Genomic DNA, 16,992 nt, shown 5'->3' with positions numbered 1-16,992 from the left:
CTGTGAAAATACCAATAATGAAACTTAACTTTGTACTACGATAAATTTACATTATATACAATAATTAATAATATTATAGTGAAATGACCATTATTAATAGTAAATCTATATCATGTATACTCTTCATCTTGGTTGGCCTATGCATAAGGACACACAGAATTTAGCATTAATCACAATTTATGTCAGTTAGTACATGCTTCAATTACCTGGGTATACAGGGTATTTGAAAAAAAAAAAAAACTACAAACACACCTTATCATTACATACACCTTACACTATAATTCATATTTATTCATATAATGGATTGAATTACTTGCAATTAAGTTACAAACAGAGTATAATTTGTGGTGATTGTTAAAATCCTGCAAGTGATGGAAGAAAAATGAAATTATATCTATCAGTAGTGTACATAAGATAAAGAAAAAAACAAGAAAGAAATACACTTAGTATTAAGTTCTTACAAGTTACTCTTCATTCATCCCTAATCAACAATAGTCTCTCCCAGTCCATATCACCAACAGTAAAAGAAAGTTGATTATTTTTTTAATACACTGTAATGCCAACACCCATCAAAAGCACATACTTTGCTACCACTTGCAGCAGAAACTGTTAACCAAACAAACCAAATAATAATCATGTGGCACTATTCATGTGATTATAGCATAATTATTATTGATAAACTGTTAACCAAACAAACCAAATAATAATCATGTGGCACTATTCATGTGATAATAGCATAATTATTATTGATAAACATAATGCACTGTTCATTACACATTATCATGTTCATTCATGGGCACATGGGTGACAGAGGAAACATGTGACAGCCATCCTCTAGTAGTGAGCTACAAATAATTTATATCACTAAGTAAAGATGCATTTTTCCATTAATCAGTGAGGTATGACTGCACTGGATTGTAGGTGCGGCACAAACTCTTTAAATGTGACCTTTGGGGGTTTACTGTAATGCTAAAACTAACCTCTCCATTGAATGTCTGAAAATGTGTTAATCAGTGATAGAACCTTTGGGTGAACTGGAGAATGTTGGCTGCGATTTTTCTTCTTCTCCGCCTTATTGCCTTTATCCGGATTGATGCCAACTAAGCATCTGTAATACATAAACATATTTTTGTACAAGCATTCCAATTCCATTATTATACTACATACCATTAACAACAACAACTGCCATAAACTTGGTGTTTGTATTCATACAACCAAGGAAGGTAGAGAACTTAGCCACAAACAAGGAAAAGGAAGTGAGTGTGATGAACACAGTTATGTGCTGAGATACACTATATTGCAATTAGTTCCGTTCTGAAGCAGAACAGCATTTGATAGGAAGTGCCATTTAATATAAGGGCTGATACTAATTGAAGAGGACTGGAGACAGCTAAGATTGGCAGAGTATACCTAAGATCAGAGCGACTAAGATACTGGTAGCTATATGAAAGAGGCACAAATACTGTGTGTGCAGAGATTGATTGACAGTAAGAATGTCAGAGCTTTCAAGTATCTGGGTAGTGGAGCAAAAAAGGAAAGTTCTCTGAATAATGAAGTGAAGGGAAGGTTGTAGTGTGTTGAGGGCAATGACTGACACCAGAAATGTGAATAAGAAAATCAAAAAGGGCATTGGCTGATATTGTGTTGGTATGAACTGTTATGTATGGAAATGGTCCCAGGACATTTTTTTTTCTAATAAGAAATACCTGAAAGTATTGGAAATTAGCTGTTTGATAGGTTCATATGGAGTTACCAGGTGGAGTAGATAGACAAATGACTTGAGTAGGCCTATTGGAGAAAGTGAGTTTTGAGGTAAAGGTTGTGTTAGTTGTGGAGAGAAATATATTCATGTGGTGACCATATGGAAAGGATGAAGGATGCAAAGCTAACAAGAGAATGAAGTGGCTGAAAGGCACAGAATGGGTAAACCATGGACCAGATGAATATATGGAGGATAAGTGTGAAGAGGGAAATGAACTCTATGGAAAGGGTATAAGAGGACAATCCCCAGTGAAATGGGAGGACAGAGTACACGAGTATGTGAGGGAAAGGGGTGTGAGTAGAATGAGAGGACTAGAGCAAGCTCTAGTCCTCTCTTTTGCCGTGGCCATCCCCTGGAGGGAGTTCCTAGGAACAGGCGTCAGAGATAGATAGATATGAAAGAGTTTTACGGGGAGAGGAGTGCTTGGAGATTCTGTTGTGGCCATGCCACCATGTACTGCAGCATTAGATGAGAAACTGGATGACAAATTCCTATTAAGCTTACTTTAAAAATGATATAAGAATATTCGCTGAAAATTAAAGAAAACAGCACACAGGAGCATGTATTTTTTTTTTTTTTTTTTTTTTTTTTTTTTTTATGCGAGGAAGAAGGAACCAAAGGCCATGAGCCCGCAGTAACAGTTCCCTCCAAGAGAAAAACAAAATACAATAGAGAGCCAAATTCAAGATCCGATCATTTTGAGATGCCTGGACACACTGCGTTTGAAAGACTGGAGATCATAGGCATGAGGAAATACAGACAGAGGGAGACAGTTCCAGAGCTGACCTGTTGCATGAATGAAAGACTGGGAGTAACGGTTAACTCTTGCATTAGAGAGTTGGACAGAAAAGGGATGAGAGTTTGCTGCCAGACGGGTGCTACGCGCCCGTCGTAGAGGTGGAGGAATGCAAGCAGACAGTTCAGAGGAGCAGTGACCATTAAAGTAGCGATAGAAAAGAGATAAAGATGCAACAGTGCGGCGAAGAGACAGAGGTTGAAGGGAGTCAATAAGAGGAGGAGAGTTAATGAGACGAAAAGCCTTTGACTCCACCCTATTGAGAAGAGCTGTATGTGGGGAGCCTCCCCACACATGAGAGTTGTACTCCACACAGGGGCGGATAAAACCCCTGTATAGAGTCAACAATTGTGCAGGGGTAAAGAAAGAGCGGAGTCGGCTTAGCACACCCAATCTCTTGGAAGCAGATTTTACAAGAGATGTAATATGATCTTTCCAAGATAAGTCCCGAGTAAATGAAACCCCAAGCATGTTCAAGGATGATGCAGGATTAATCTGAATATTATTAAACATTAGTGGGTATACCTGTGGAAGATTTTGTCGGGTTGATAGGTGTAAGAACTGAGTCTTAGAAGCATTAAAGACAACCATATTATTTTTACCCCAGTCAGAGATATGAGCCAAGTCAGACATTAGGTGTGCCATAGCCTCATCCCTTGTTTCTTGAAGTAACTGTTGAGATGGGCGTTGCGGGAACCGAATGGAAAGGTGAAGGGTGGAGTCATCAGCGTATGAGTGGATAGGGTTAGATGTACAGCTTAGAAGATCATTGATGAATAAAAGGAAGAGAGTTGGTGATAGGACAGAGCCCTGAGGAACACCACTGTTGATAGATCTAGGAGAAGAACGATGGCCGTCTACGACAGCAGCTATAGAACGACCAGAAAGGAAGCTAGCAATGAAGGTACAGATAGTAACTATTTCAAAAAGTAACCCCAGAAATTATGAGATATGTGGTAAGTTTCAAAAAAATGAATGAACTTCGGCAACATAAGATGTTTCAAGAATGTATATACCTGACATAAGAACATAATTCAATTACACACATACCTTTGTATAAATTCAAGTGTGGCATCAGCCTCAGTAGGGTAACAAATATTGAATATATAATATGAAGAAAACAGCATTGACACCCCAACAGTGAAGCTGGTTATTTTGTTGTTCACAATTATTCCATCGATGGCAAGCATAAATCTTTCTGCCATCAACAGTGAATCACCTGAAAATAATATCCGAGATTAGAGCAATTTGTATGTTCAAGATGTTTTTTGTTCACTATGGAAACATAATTACCGGGTACTTTAATTATTCAATCAGGTTAACATCAGATGATTCTACCAGTCTCAGGGAGAGCTCTCATTCCAGAGTGAAGGGGTTGAAAAGGTCTAATTGGTTAATGTACCGGGTATATGGCTAGTCAATACAAAATACTTTGTTGTTGCATAACCCCAGTCAGTCGGTGCAACTTACCCATCTACCACAGGCAAGCAATCACTCCTGCAAGGTTATCCTGTGCAGCAAACTCATGTTCCCATGTGACAGACAGCACCCCACAACAGTGAGGTGCAGGGAAAATTGTTAAGGTTGGGCTCCTGGATGGAAGCTGCAGTTGCATATTCCACCCAGTTAACAGGGGCACCTTGGTGGGCTTCACGTCACCCCGAGGAAAGGGAAAGGCCAAGACAGAGAGGAAGGACAGCAAGCATAAGGGAAAAAGAAGGAAAGAGGGGACAGTTAAAAAGCCAAAAGTAATTGACTTAGGACCGAAGGGACACCAAAACCCTTTAAGTATTGTCCACATGCCTGCAGACAATACCCCCCTACGGGGGCAATACAACATACTAAAACAGTATAGTAAAGAAGAGGGAAGTACAGTTGAGAAATGTGATGAGGCAGAAGTGTACAGGATAGAATGAAGATGCTGGATGGGCATAGAAGATGGAAGATGAAGAGAGATCACTCACCCACACATTGAGTTTCAATACATCTCACATACATAAATGAAAGAAACTACTTTTCCCTTACCAACAGCTATTAAGCAAGGACTTTTCTGAAGCCGAGTCTCCAATTCTTCTTCTGCCACTGGTGCCTGAAAGAAGTACAGATTAAAAAAGAAAAAGAAAAGAAGAAAAAAAAATTTCGTGCACTTTTCATACAGTAATCAATATACCTTACTGAGAGACAAAGCTTATTTTACACATGCATGTGCAGTATTTCAGCATCTATTTACATCTGACAAATAAATAATACGGTAGCTAGAATTTAAAAACAATACACACATTCAGTTATGGACAACTCACAGGTACAGAAACAGGAGAGAGCTTAGGACACACACACAGACACGGACAGCAGCCTATGAGTCAACCTATAATGAGTACAGAATACAATTAAATACTTAAGTGCTAATGTATACTATACTGGGTACCGTACTATTCTACAGGGAGTACAATTAAGTAAATACACACAGAGGAGCATGATAACAGTCCCACACAATCATAATATTGTTGGCCAAAATTCAGTACTGTACCATATCTCAGTTATTCTAGTGAATAGAGTTCTGTGATTCCAAATATAAAGATCAAGATTTACTAAGCCATGCATGAACTAATGAAAATCATACTCAGAACATACCTTCACTACCTGAACCAAAGAGGTCTCATTTTCCTTGAAATGAGAGGTAACTGCTGCTATTATGGCTGGGAATTCTGGGGATCTGTTATTTAGTAAGAGCTTTGACTCCAACAGCTGATCATGAATTTGTCTTATATTCTTGGTTTGCTCTCCCTGCATCCACTTCAATAAAGTAGCACTATTTTTCACAAGACTTTCTTCTATTTTCTCTCTGATCTTAATTCCTGTCAACATTTCAAAATGTATGAACATGCCACATGGCTCAAAGAGAAAAGGCCACTCATTTTGCATATTGTTCATACTGTAAGCATGTTCTAAAATTTCTTGTCTTTGCAACTTATATGTTTCCTTCATTAAGTCTTCCACATCCTCACTAACACTGAAAAGGTATTTCTCCTTTAAAACATTTTTCTTTTCTTTCTGTGATTCCTCTGAATCTCCAGCAGGGTAGTCAGCTGGCAAGAAGTTTATACACTCATATGAATCACGAGATTTACTTAACTTGGTTTCTTCAACATTTGTAGTAGTATCATTTCCTTTATGCTTGAGGGAACTTTCACTTGATTTTCTGCTAATGTTTTCAAATCGAAGAATTAATTATTTCAGAATGCTGTCATACCCAGTTCCTATGATACTTCCCTCAATTTCATCTTGAAAACTATTTGGGTATTTGTTCACTATCTTTTGAGCTACTTTTGTGAGGGATTTTTTACCAGGTTTGACAGTTATCTTGGTTATATCATCAACTATTATTCTAATCATCTCCCTCCGTGCTTTTGGCATGGGTCGTGAACCTTTTTGTAATAATTCCATCAAGTCCTTTTTTGGAAGTCTTCCCCAAGGCACTTCATAATCCTCAGCCCATGTAGGACAGATGTTATCTTTCATCACATTATTGTCTAGGGGTGATAATCTAGCAGTATCGACACCTTGTAGAACGACCTCTTTTGGAGCACTGGTGGATGCGTTACATTCAGTCTTTTCTGAAAAATGAGGTTAATATTGTAACAATGAATGACACATCTAATGCTATCATACATACGTACATATAGGCTACCCAGGCCATTTTCCCTCTAAATGGGAGTATAACCCAAGGCAGGGGGACACACACACACACACATTTATTCAAAACTTTACCTCTTCTATTCTTCTATCCACAGCAACATGCAACTCTAAATTCTTAAAACAATCTACCTCTTCAAGCAACTCACCTTTCAAAACAATATTCATCCTTCTACCATCTACAAATCTTGTGCATCTCATTACTTTACTTTTATTTTCATTCTCTCCTCAGCCAGTTGTCTCGTTCTCTCCTCTGAATAAGCCATAAGTGCAGTATCATCTGCAACCAGTAGCTGATTCAGATTCCAATCCTCAACCTTCTGAATTCATCAGCCCCAAGCCTTTACCTAACATTCTTGCATTCTTCTCCCTTACAACACCATCCATATAAACATTAAACCACGGAGACATCACACATCCCAGCCTCAACCCTACATTCACAGGAAACCAATCACTCACACTATTACTCACTATTACACACAATCTACTATTTACATAAAAACTTTTCACTCCTTATAACAACCAACCAACAATTCCATATATTCTCAAAACAGTCCACAGGGACTCCCTATCAATTCTATCAAACACTTTCTCCAAATGCATGAATGCCCAAAACACATTCTTACCTTTTAGCAGATATTTCTCACACCCTTCTCACAGCAAATACCTGATTTGTGCACCCCCTCCCTCTCCTATAACCACACTGCTCATCAACAATCACTCCCTCTGTACCATCTCTAACTCCGCTAATCAATACCGTACCATACACCTTACCTACTACAGTACACTCAAAAGATATATCCTATCTGTACCTAGGACATTCATATTTATTACCCTTACCTTTGTACAACAGAACCACACATGCAATTGCCCAGTCAAGCAGCACCATACCAGTCACAAAACATACATTCAGCAATCTTACTAGCCACTCAACAATAGTCATTTCACAACCATTGCTGTCATATGCACATAAATTATTATGACTCAATGCATGCAGTTACACATCAAATAATCAAAGCTAACCTACCTTTCTTCAAAGCAGCCAGTAGTCTCCTCCTTTGAATAGGCTTGATCATGGGAATATCACTATCTTTTATATATTTAAAATCTTCTGGAGAACTGACTCCAATTTCTTCTTGTAGGTGTGTCAGTATTTCATCTAATGTTGCTGGTGCCAGAGTTGGCAGAATTTCCTTGATTGTCATTTGCAGTTCTTCCATTACTGGAAACAAATTAATTAAAGTAAGTAAGTAACGGAACTAAGCTTTCTGCTGTACAGATATTTGTAATGAACCATGCTAATCATGATATAGTTCTCTGACCTTGTTTAAAGTATATTTTGGCCTTTATTAATGTAAAAGCTGTAATCCTTGATTCTTACTTAACCAGTAACTACTACTGAAATAATATAACACAGCAAAGAGTTAGTATAATGGTAAAAAAAAATTCATACAAGTAAGATATACATAACAGGTAAGCACCAGAAAGATGTATGTGCTCAAGGTAAATGAAGGCCATGCAGTCAAAGATTATCCTGAATACTACACTCAACTTTAAGAGGGGACATCTGTTAAGGGAAATTTTAGTACTGTAGGCCTATATACTGTTCTAGTAATCGATTCCTCCAAACTATGCCAAGAAACAGAATCCCTCCTCCATAAAAGACTAGGATAATAATTATATTTCATTGCAAAGCTAGGATGTACAGAACTCTACTAACAACTACATTTGACTGGAAATAGTATGAATAAAGGTGCAATGACATAACCCAGAGTAAAGGAGTTAACCGAGTTCAAGAGGAAAAGCGGTTACGGTAGGGGGAGATAAGCTGTGTCCATGTTGTCCTCTCTAAGTGATCGAAATTACTGCATCAGGCTATAAAATCTTACACCAGTCACTAGTTACAATGAACAGTCAATTACAATCAATAAAAATACCTATATTTACTTTAGTGCCATAAAGTAAGGAAATCCTCTTCTCGCTGCCCCAGTGCCTTGGCGCCTTTTGAAAGCTTGTAAACTGAAGGAGTAAACAAAAGCCGTGCTCTATGCTAGAACAAAATCCCGAAAGCAACAGAAAATATGGCAGGGAACGAGAAAAGAGTACCGGGAAGAAAGAAATGCAAAGATTGTGGCTACTTTGCAGAAGTAAATGGAGAACAAAGATGCGAAGACTGCGAAAGCATGAGGGACGACGAAGGCTGTGGCAAGTGTAAAAAGATGGTTAGGAACACAGATAACGGAGTGAAGTGCGAAGTTTGTAAGGTCTGGTACCATGCAGGATGTGGCAAGGTAAGCAGAGACTATTATAAAGTTCTACAACAAGAAGAGGGAACAACATGGATTTGCACAAGATGCAAACCTCAAGTTCTGAAGAACTTTGAGGAAGTGAAAAAACTCAGGGAAGAAAACAGAAAGATCAAAAGAGAGATGGAAGAGGTGAAAGAAGAAAATGAAAGATTGAGTGACAGGATAGAAGACCTAGAGCAGAAATGGGAGAGAAAAGAAGACAGAATGGTAGAGCAGGCAGTAGAAAAGATGAAGGGCATGGGAAGGGAATGGGAGAGAAAAGAAGACAGGCTAGTAGATATGGCAGTGAAAAGAATGATGAATAAAATGGAGGAAAAGAGAAAGAAAAATGTAGTAATGTTCAATATCCCTGAATCAGAAAAAGACACAGGCAAAGAGAGAGAAAAAGATGATGACAAAAGCTGTGCAGATATAATTGTGGAAGAAATGGGATTACAGAATATAGAAGTAGTAAAGACAATCCGACTGGGGAAGAAAACTGAGGGTAAGGTTAGACCAGTTCTAGTAACAATAGGAAGCGAAAAGATGAAATGGGCAGTTATAGCCAAAGCAAAGACGCTGAAAGATAGCACTAAACCAGAAATAAAGAAAATAGGAGTGGCATTAGATATGACCAAAGAGGAAAGGGAAGAAAACAAGAAACTTAGAGATGAGCTGGCAGAAAAACGGAAAAACGGAGGAACATGGAAAATAAAGAAGGGGAAAATTGTTAGGCTAGAGGGTGAAGAGTGAAAGAAAAAGAGTATAAAAAAGGAGAAGGATGAGAATGAGAACGTACTTATACAACTTATAAACATACAAGGTTTAACAAAAGCAAAAATGAGTGAACTAAGAGAAATAATTGATGGAAACACAATAATGTGCTTAACAGAAACACAGTTAAAAGTAAGAAACATTCTCATAGATGATATGAAAGTATATGAAAGCATGAGAGAAAAAGAAGAGAAGAAAGGAGGAGGTATAATGTTACTACATAAAGAAAATAAAAAGATTACACTGGAAAAGGTAGAAGGTATAAATAAAGATTATTTATATGTGAAAGGAGAAGTGTATGGGAAAGAGATACATATAATAACAGTATATTTCACAGTAAGTGATGATAACAAAAATAAAGCATTACAGCAAGAAATTGAAACACACTTAAATAAATTAGAAGACAAAGCAATAATTCTATTAGGAGATTATAATGGACATGTAGGATTCAAAGGCAAACAATGTATAAATAAAAATGGACAAAGGATACTGGAATGGATGGAGAAGTACAACTTGATAATGTTAAATGATGATCTAGACTGTATAGGGGAAGTGACGTGGAGCAAAAACGAACAACAAAGTGTAATTGATTTTGCACTAGTAACAGCTAAATTCTATGATGTATACCAGAAAATGATTATAGATGAGGAAAAAGAAATATTTGATCTATCAGACCATAATTTAATACAAATAAAACTTAAGATTAAGGGGAGATCGAATAAAAATCATAAGAAAAAAGGGTGGGAAGAGAGTACCTACTACAAAACAGAGGGAGGAAAAGTTATGGAGTATATAAAGGAAATAGAACAGAGAATACAAACAGAGGTCATAAGTAATATGGAAAAGTTGAATAAAATAATCAAAGACAGTGCTGACAAAAACCTTACATCAAAATATAGAAGGAGGATAAATAAGACTGGACAAATAAAAGAAGAACCTTGGATGAATAAAAGTATTAGAGAGGGAATAAAAAAGCGAAAGTACTATAATAGACTTACAAGGAATGCTAAAACACAAGAAGAAAAAGAGAGGAATAAAGTTTTATATATTGAACAAAAGAAAAAAGTCCAGCTAGAAATAAAAGAGGCAATAACCATTCATGAAGTAAAAATAACAAAAGAAATAACCCATGGAGAAAATAGAAGCAAAAAATTATGGGAAAATATAAATAAATTAAGAAAGAAAAAAAGGAAAAGAAGAAAGGGAATTAAAGATATATAACGAAAATGGAGAAGAGTTAGAAAAAGAAAATATCAAAACAGAAATAGAGAGATATTGGTCAAAAATATACAACAGACAACAAAATGGAATAGATATGGTGTGGAATGAGGAGAAAAAAAATGAGTACAAATGGATAGCCAGCAGAAATAACGCTGGAAAAATCGAGATAAAAAGACAAAATACCGGTAATGAAAATACAGATGAACAAATAATAACAATCACGCAACAATTAGGGGAACATATGGACATGGCATTACCAATAACCAAGAATACATCATACATGGAAAAACCAGTAGTAACAACAATACAACTGAGAGAAAATATAAAGAAACTAAAAAATAAGAAAGCACCGGGACCAGACATGCTAAAACCAGAATTATATAAAATCCTAATAAAAAGTGACAAGATAATGGACACAATGACAGTGTGTTTTAACGAAATAATAGATAAAGGAAAGGTACCAAAAGAATGGAAAGAATCAAGAACTATGATGGTGCCAAAAGTAAACAGACCAAAAGCAAACGAATTAAGACCAATAGCGTTAACTAACATCTCGTATAAATTATTCATGTCAACTGTCATAAAAGATAGAATAGAAGAGCATCTAAGGAATAATAATGAAATAAAGGAAACACAAAATGGATTTACTGAAGGAGGAAGAATTGAAAATAACCTTTTCATTTTAAAATATTGTATAGACAAAATTTATGAGCAGAAAAAGAGTCTAGTAGTAATATCAGTAGACTTTGCAAAAGCTTATGACTCAGTAAAAAGGAAAAAAATGATTGAAATACTAAAAGAGTACAAGGTACAAGAAGATATAATAGAGGTAATAGCGGACACTTATACGGGGGACAGAACAACAATAGAATTTGGCAAAGAAAATAAAACAGAAATAAAGATTAATAGTGGCATAAGGCAAGGATGCACAAGCTCAACCACAATATTTAAAATGATAACGTACTATATAATAAACAGGTTGGAAAAAGAAGGCACAGGGTATAACGATGAAATATTTAAAATAGCAGCACTGTTCTTTGCAGATGACGGGCTGCTACTAGCTCATACAATAGAAGAGGCAGAAAAAATAGTAGACAGTTTGATTACAGTAGGAGAAGGGTGTGGGCTAAATATAAATAAAACAAAAAGTAAAATCCTGATCTTTAACATGAAAAACAAACCTGAAAAAATAAGAGAGATAGAGGTAACAAATGAAACCAAATATTTAGGAATTACAATAAACGACCAGAGAAGATGCTTTAGAGTGCACAAGAGACGGATAATTGAAAAAGCTAAAAAGATGGCAAACATCACATACACAATTATAGCCCAAAGTGTCAATAAGGTACTAATAGGCAAAACTTACTGGAAAAGTGTGGTACTCCCAACTATACTATACGGGGCAAATATACTAGAATTTACAAAAAACGAAATAGAGGAACTACAAAGAATTGAAAACAGCGTTTACCGATACATCTTAGGGGCACCAAGATATGCTCAGATACCAACACTAAGAGGAGAAATAGGGGCATCATGTATGCAGAGCAGAATAATGGAAGGTTATATCAAGTACTTAAAATATGGACTAGAAGGTAAAAATGACTTAATTAAAAGAATAATGCAAGAAAAGATGGAAAGTAGAAAAGACCAGTGGATATGTACAATAAAAACATACATGAGAGAAATAGGATTAGAAAATAAATCAGTAAAAAATATTAGTATTAAAGACATCAAAGAAAAAGTAAAGAACTGGGACTCATCTCAATGGAAGAAAGAAATAAATGAAAAAAAGAGTCTGGAAATTTATAAAAATTATAAATCAAATATAAAAGAAGAAAAAATATATGATAATACCAGAGCATCCATAATATTATATAAAAGTAGAACAAATAATTTACCACTAAATGATAGGAAGAGATTTTCAGGGGGCAATATTAAATGTGATTTGTGCGGGGCAGCAGAAGAGAACATAAAACACTTTTTATTATGGTGCCCATTGTATCAGGAAGACAGGAATAAGGAAGAACACCTACAACAGCCTTATATAGAAAATGAAAACAATTTAATAGGACAATTACTGTTTAGTGAAGAAAATATAGGAAGAACAAAAGACTATTTATATAATATATGGAGGAAAAGAGAGAAATTAAGGAAAGAAAGAGGAATACGTTAACAAATAGCAAAGAATAGAAAAAAATACAAAACAAAATAAAACAAAAGACACACGAGCAAAACACGAGCTAAATACAAGAAAAATAATAAACTAGAAAAATTAATTGACAAGAGGAATGCCGATGAAAAGGCAATACTCCTCACCTATCAACTGAACTGAACTGAACTGGTATACTAAGCGTTGATAAACAAACATGCACACAAATAAAAATATAAATTTTTTTCTTACCTTTTATACTAGCTTTTCTCATTGTAACTCATTTCCATGACGCTGGTTACTCGCAGATTAACAGGCGAACGTTGAATGATTTGAAGTATTACCGGTACCTTTTTGTATCATTGCAGCTTCTTACCTATTTTTTTCATATCCAAAATATTATGAATATTCCACGAAACTAAATTATGTAGTATTATCAGTGCACACACTACCCTCTAGTTGAGTGACAGTAAGAATGGGCAACTCCTTAATTCTCAAGTTTCCACATACTGCCAATCATTAGAGTATCATGAAAATAACGCATAATGTAAAGTATGCGAATTTTCTTTGACTTTTCACAACTAGCATACAGAGTGGTACAATAATGACTTTTTATAAAGAACAAAACAGAGATATACTGCATATATAAGAAAATAAATATATAAATAGGACCTACGGAGGAAACCCATTAAATTGGAATACAGTTAAATATTCGTATAAATTTCAGGCGATCTTCCGTAAAATTTCAGACATTTCTCAACCCTGTCCCTAATAAATACGGAAACTTATATGTGTTTTACATATGATGTATATTCTCCTTTGAAAGTACGGATGAGCAGCCGTAATTTGCATAACCGCATATTTTCCGTTTCTAAAAAAGGAGAATTTTCTGTAAAACAACCGTTTTTTCTAACAGTGTACTGAACGTTGCATTTCTCCCCAGCTCCAGTAGCTAACATGCCTTCCCTTAATTTGATGGTCATTTTAGAAACAGTAGTAAAATATGTTAGGTTTCTCTGCTTCACTACTTAATGTGGTCTGTAACATAGCACACAAGCAGACAGTTAATGCACATGGTTCCCCATAAGCCACGACTATTAAGTTTTATTAAAGTTATTGCTTGAAATTTTTGTATCCACATCAACAGATGAATTTTACGTATTGATTACTGGTATAATCATTAGGACGATAATTATCGTCCTCATTCAAGATTGTAATGTATGAGTGCTTTCATCTTTTTTATATACTGTATATGGAATACTGATCTGACTTTCTCCGTTTGGATTTCGATGTTTTTATATTCACTCTGTGAATGTTGTGATAACGGCAGGTTTTGGTTGACTGAACAGACGTAAATACTCTATGAAAAGAATCGTGTTTCAATCAAAACACAAAATTGAAATTACTCACGCGTAACAAAAAGTGCTCCCTTTTTCCCGCCCGTAGCCCTTTTTCCTTATTTTTACTAGAATTGTAGATATTCTTACCAACAGAAAAAAACAAAAACGTGAACAAGTCAGGAGGATCCTTATTTTCACTTATGATTAAGAATGTCTGCATGTGGACAACAAGTACTCTACTCAGTATTTATTTACTCTTATTTCATAGTTTCTTGTTTTAAATACGAATTAAGGTCAGGATAGTAATGATGTTGATTATGGTGATGATGGTGTTGATGATGATAATGATCCAGGGTGTGCTCGTGTTGTACAGTTATAGTAATAGCATTGTTCATAAGTATATATTTATATAGAAGATAAAGACAGAGAATATATTTGCTGATAAATGCACTACTGTAGACACCTTAACATAAACAAATAATCATGAAAATCTGAGAAAATACTGAATATTTTCAAAACGCCAGGTTTACTGAGCACATAGAATTAGACCTCTCTCTCTCTCTCTCTCTCTCTCTCTCAGTATTTCGGGTCCAGTGTAGCCCACAGAACATTAGCTCGCAAAAGAGACAACCGTATTGCTGTTATTTGCCGTGACCAGGCGACCATGTTAGGTTGTACACACGTTCATTTAAGGGTTTCATGATTAATTGCCGTGATGAGAAAATTAAACTCTTTGAAAAGGGTTGGAAGCTTGTCTGTTTTTATAACAAATTTTTTTAGCGCTTATTTTGTCCGATGAAGAAGGGTAGTTTCTCATATTTCGCTAATCCATTTAGTATGATATTTTATTCTTGCTACGGCCCTGCACAGGTAATAAGATTTGGGGACACATTTTTTACTGAAGATTAATAACAAAACTCTACACCACCCTTTCAGTGCTATGGCGAGTTTTGCATTTATTCTTTCTATCACTAAACGATGTAACATGGGTAAAGAGGAAACGTATCACAGTGAAAGAGTTAAGTTCTCACGTCCTCAGCTTCTCTTTGGTTCCTTTGCAGCTCTGGTAATTAGGCGCTGTTGTTTTCTCATCCTCTATTTTTTTTCCTTCCGTCGTGCTTAAGGAAATTTTACCGTTTGTTTATTCTTTAAAAATCACTATCACATTGTTTGCTAATAACCGTGTCCACTCACCCCACTCCACTCTTAAGGTGCTAATAAATTCTCTTTTCTCGAGTCCTTGTAACACGTTAACAAAATTTTTCCCTCTCATTCAGAATAAATGTCTATGGCATTCTTCCCTTATAGCCGTTTCTGTCTTCTTCATTCACTATCTTTTTTTTTTTCTTCATCTTTCATTCCTTCAGATTACTTGGTCTTTCATCAGTTAGACTTCGAGATCCTCAGTGAGAGGGAATGAAGAGGTATGGAAAAAATAGGAAGTGTGGAATGAATATTTGGTTAACATTTGCAGTAAGAAAGTATGATCAAACAAACTAATAGGAAAGGCTGCCAGTAAATTCACAGATCTTCCAATGTTAACTGTAAACTTTATCGAATATCCATTGTATATATCAGTAAAATAATCTTTCAGGAACCGCAGTTTTGGTATTCATCTTATAACTCATGATGATAACTAAATCAAGTCGATGTAGGGTATGCATTATATTTGTACTTCGCGTTTATCGCAGTCATTTCAGTTATCCGATAACTTTGTCGTTGTCTGCACGAGAGACAACAACGCCACAACAACTGCTGACAACATAATTAAGTAATTTAAAGTTATGACAGGCAAAGGCAAGTTTATAACTTCTTGCACCAAGTCCAGACATCTCCAGGTGGACACGTCTTGAATTGGTTTGCATTTGTTTTGTCCTTCAATTTTGTTTTTTCCTTCAGCTTTTTTTTTTCTCCCTTTGCAAATTCATTCTTTGCGATTTTTCTACTTGCCCTGCCTCCATCTATGTGGGTATCTCGATTTGCTTCCTTTTCTTGTAGATTCCAATATACCTCCTTCGATGATACTCAGTTCTCCTTCAGCTTATTACGTTCATTTAGTTATATTTCATGCGTGTGTGAGGTATATATATATATTTTTTTTAGTCCTCATCCCGTTTTTTTAAACCTTACCGTCCCATGTTCTCGGTGGAAAACAATGTGAAGATAATATATAATAAATAAATGGATAGATGGATTGATACAAATAGAAAAACAGACATTCATTCATTTATCATCCAATCCTACGTTGCCCCATGAGAATCGTAGGGGCCCGAGGCCAGGCAAGTTGGTCCTGACATTTAAGATGAGAGTGACCAGACTCACTCATCCCTGAGTGGATAAACAGACAGGTAGATAAATTTCTGTTTTCCTCTCCAATTACAAAATCCCTCCATTGGTGCCCATCCAGTCTCCCGGTCAGCCAGTGATGCCAGCTCACCTTGGTCCTCTCTCTCGCTTCCCTCGTCTGCAACACCTCACTCCTTCTACTAATTGATTTCATTAACCTTCTTCACCATGCCTCAATTCTTGCCATTCCAGCTTACGGTTAAATCGGACCTCCCTTGATTTGGCTCGGTCTCAGTTTACACTGTTGGTTCCTGGAGGCGTTAGATAAACCAGTCACCTGTGTTGATGAGTGTGCTAGTGTGTGTGTGTGTGTGTGTGTGTGTGTGTGTGTGTGTGTGTGTGTGTGTGTGTGTGTGAATCGTTGGATAAGAATGTGCCGTTTTCTCATCAACAGCTGCAGAGTGTTTTTGCGATTTATTTTAAAAATAGATCTCACGAAATATTAGGTGATACTCGTATATATGTCTGCTAACAAAACCTCCGAGTATGAATGATTCAGTCTGCCTGAAGAAGTTTTCTGAAAGGCTTTTTGCTTTATTTGCTGTCATTACATTGACAGCGAAGCCTTGTGCTCTGATGACTTAAACAACAGCAAGACCTAATGCACACCACAACACTAATAT

Source organism: Coenobita brevimanus, chromosome 13 (genome assembly GCF_032717465.1).
Source record: "Coenobita brevimanus isolate Jiangsu-jjx chromosome 13, ASM3271746v2, whole genome shotgun sequence".
NCBI classification, from domain to species: Eukaryota; Metazoa; Arthropoda; class Malacostraca; order Decapoda; family Coenobitidae; genus Coenobita; species Coenobita brevimanus.
Note: the sequence above shows the minus strand (reverse complement) of the source record.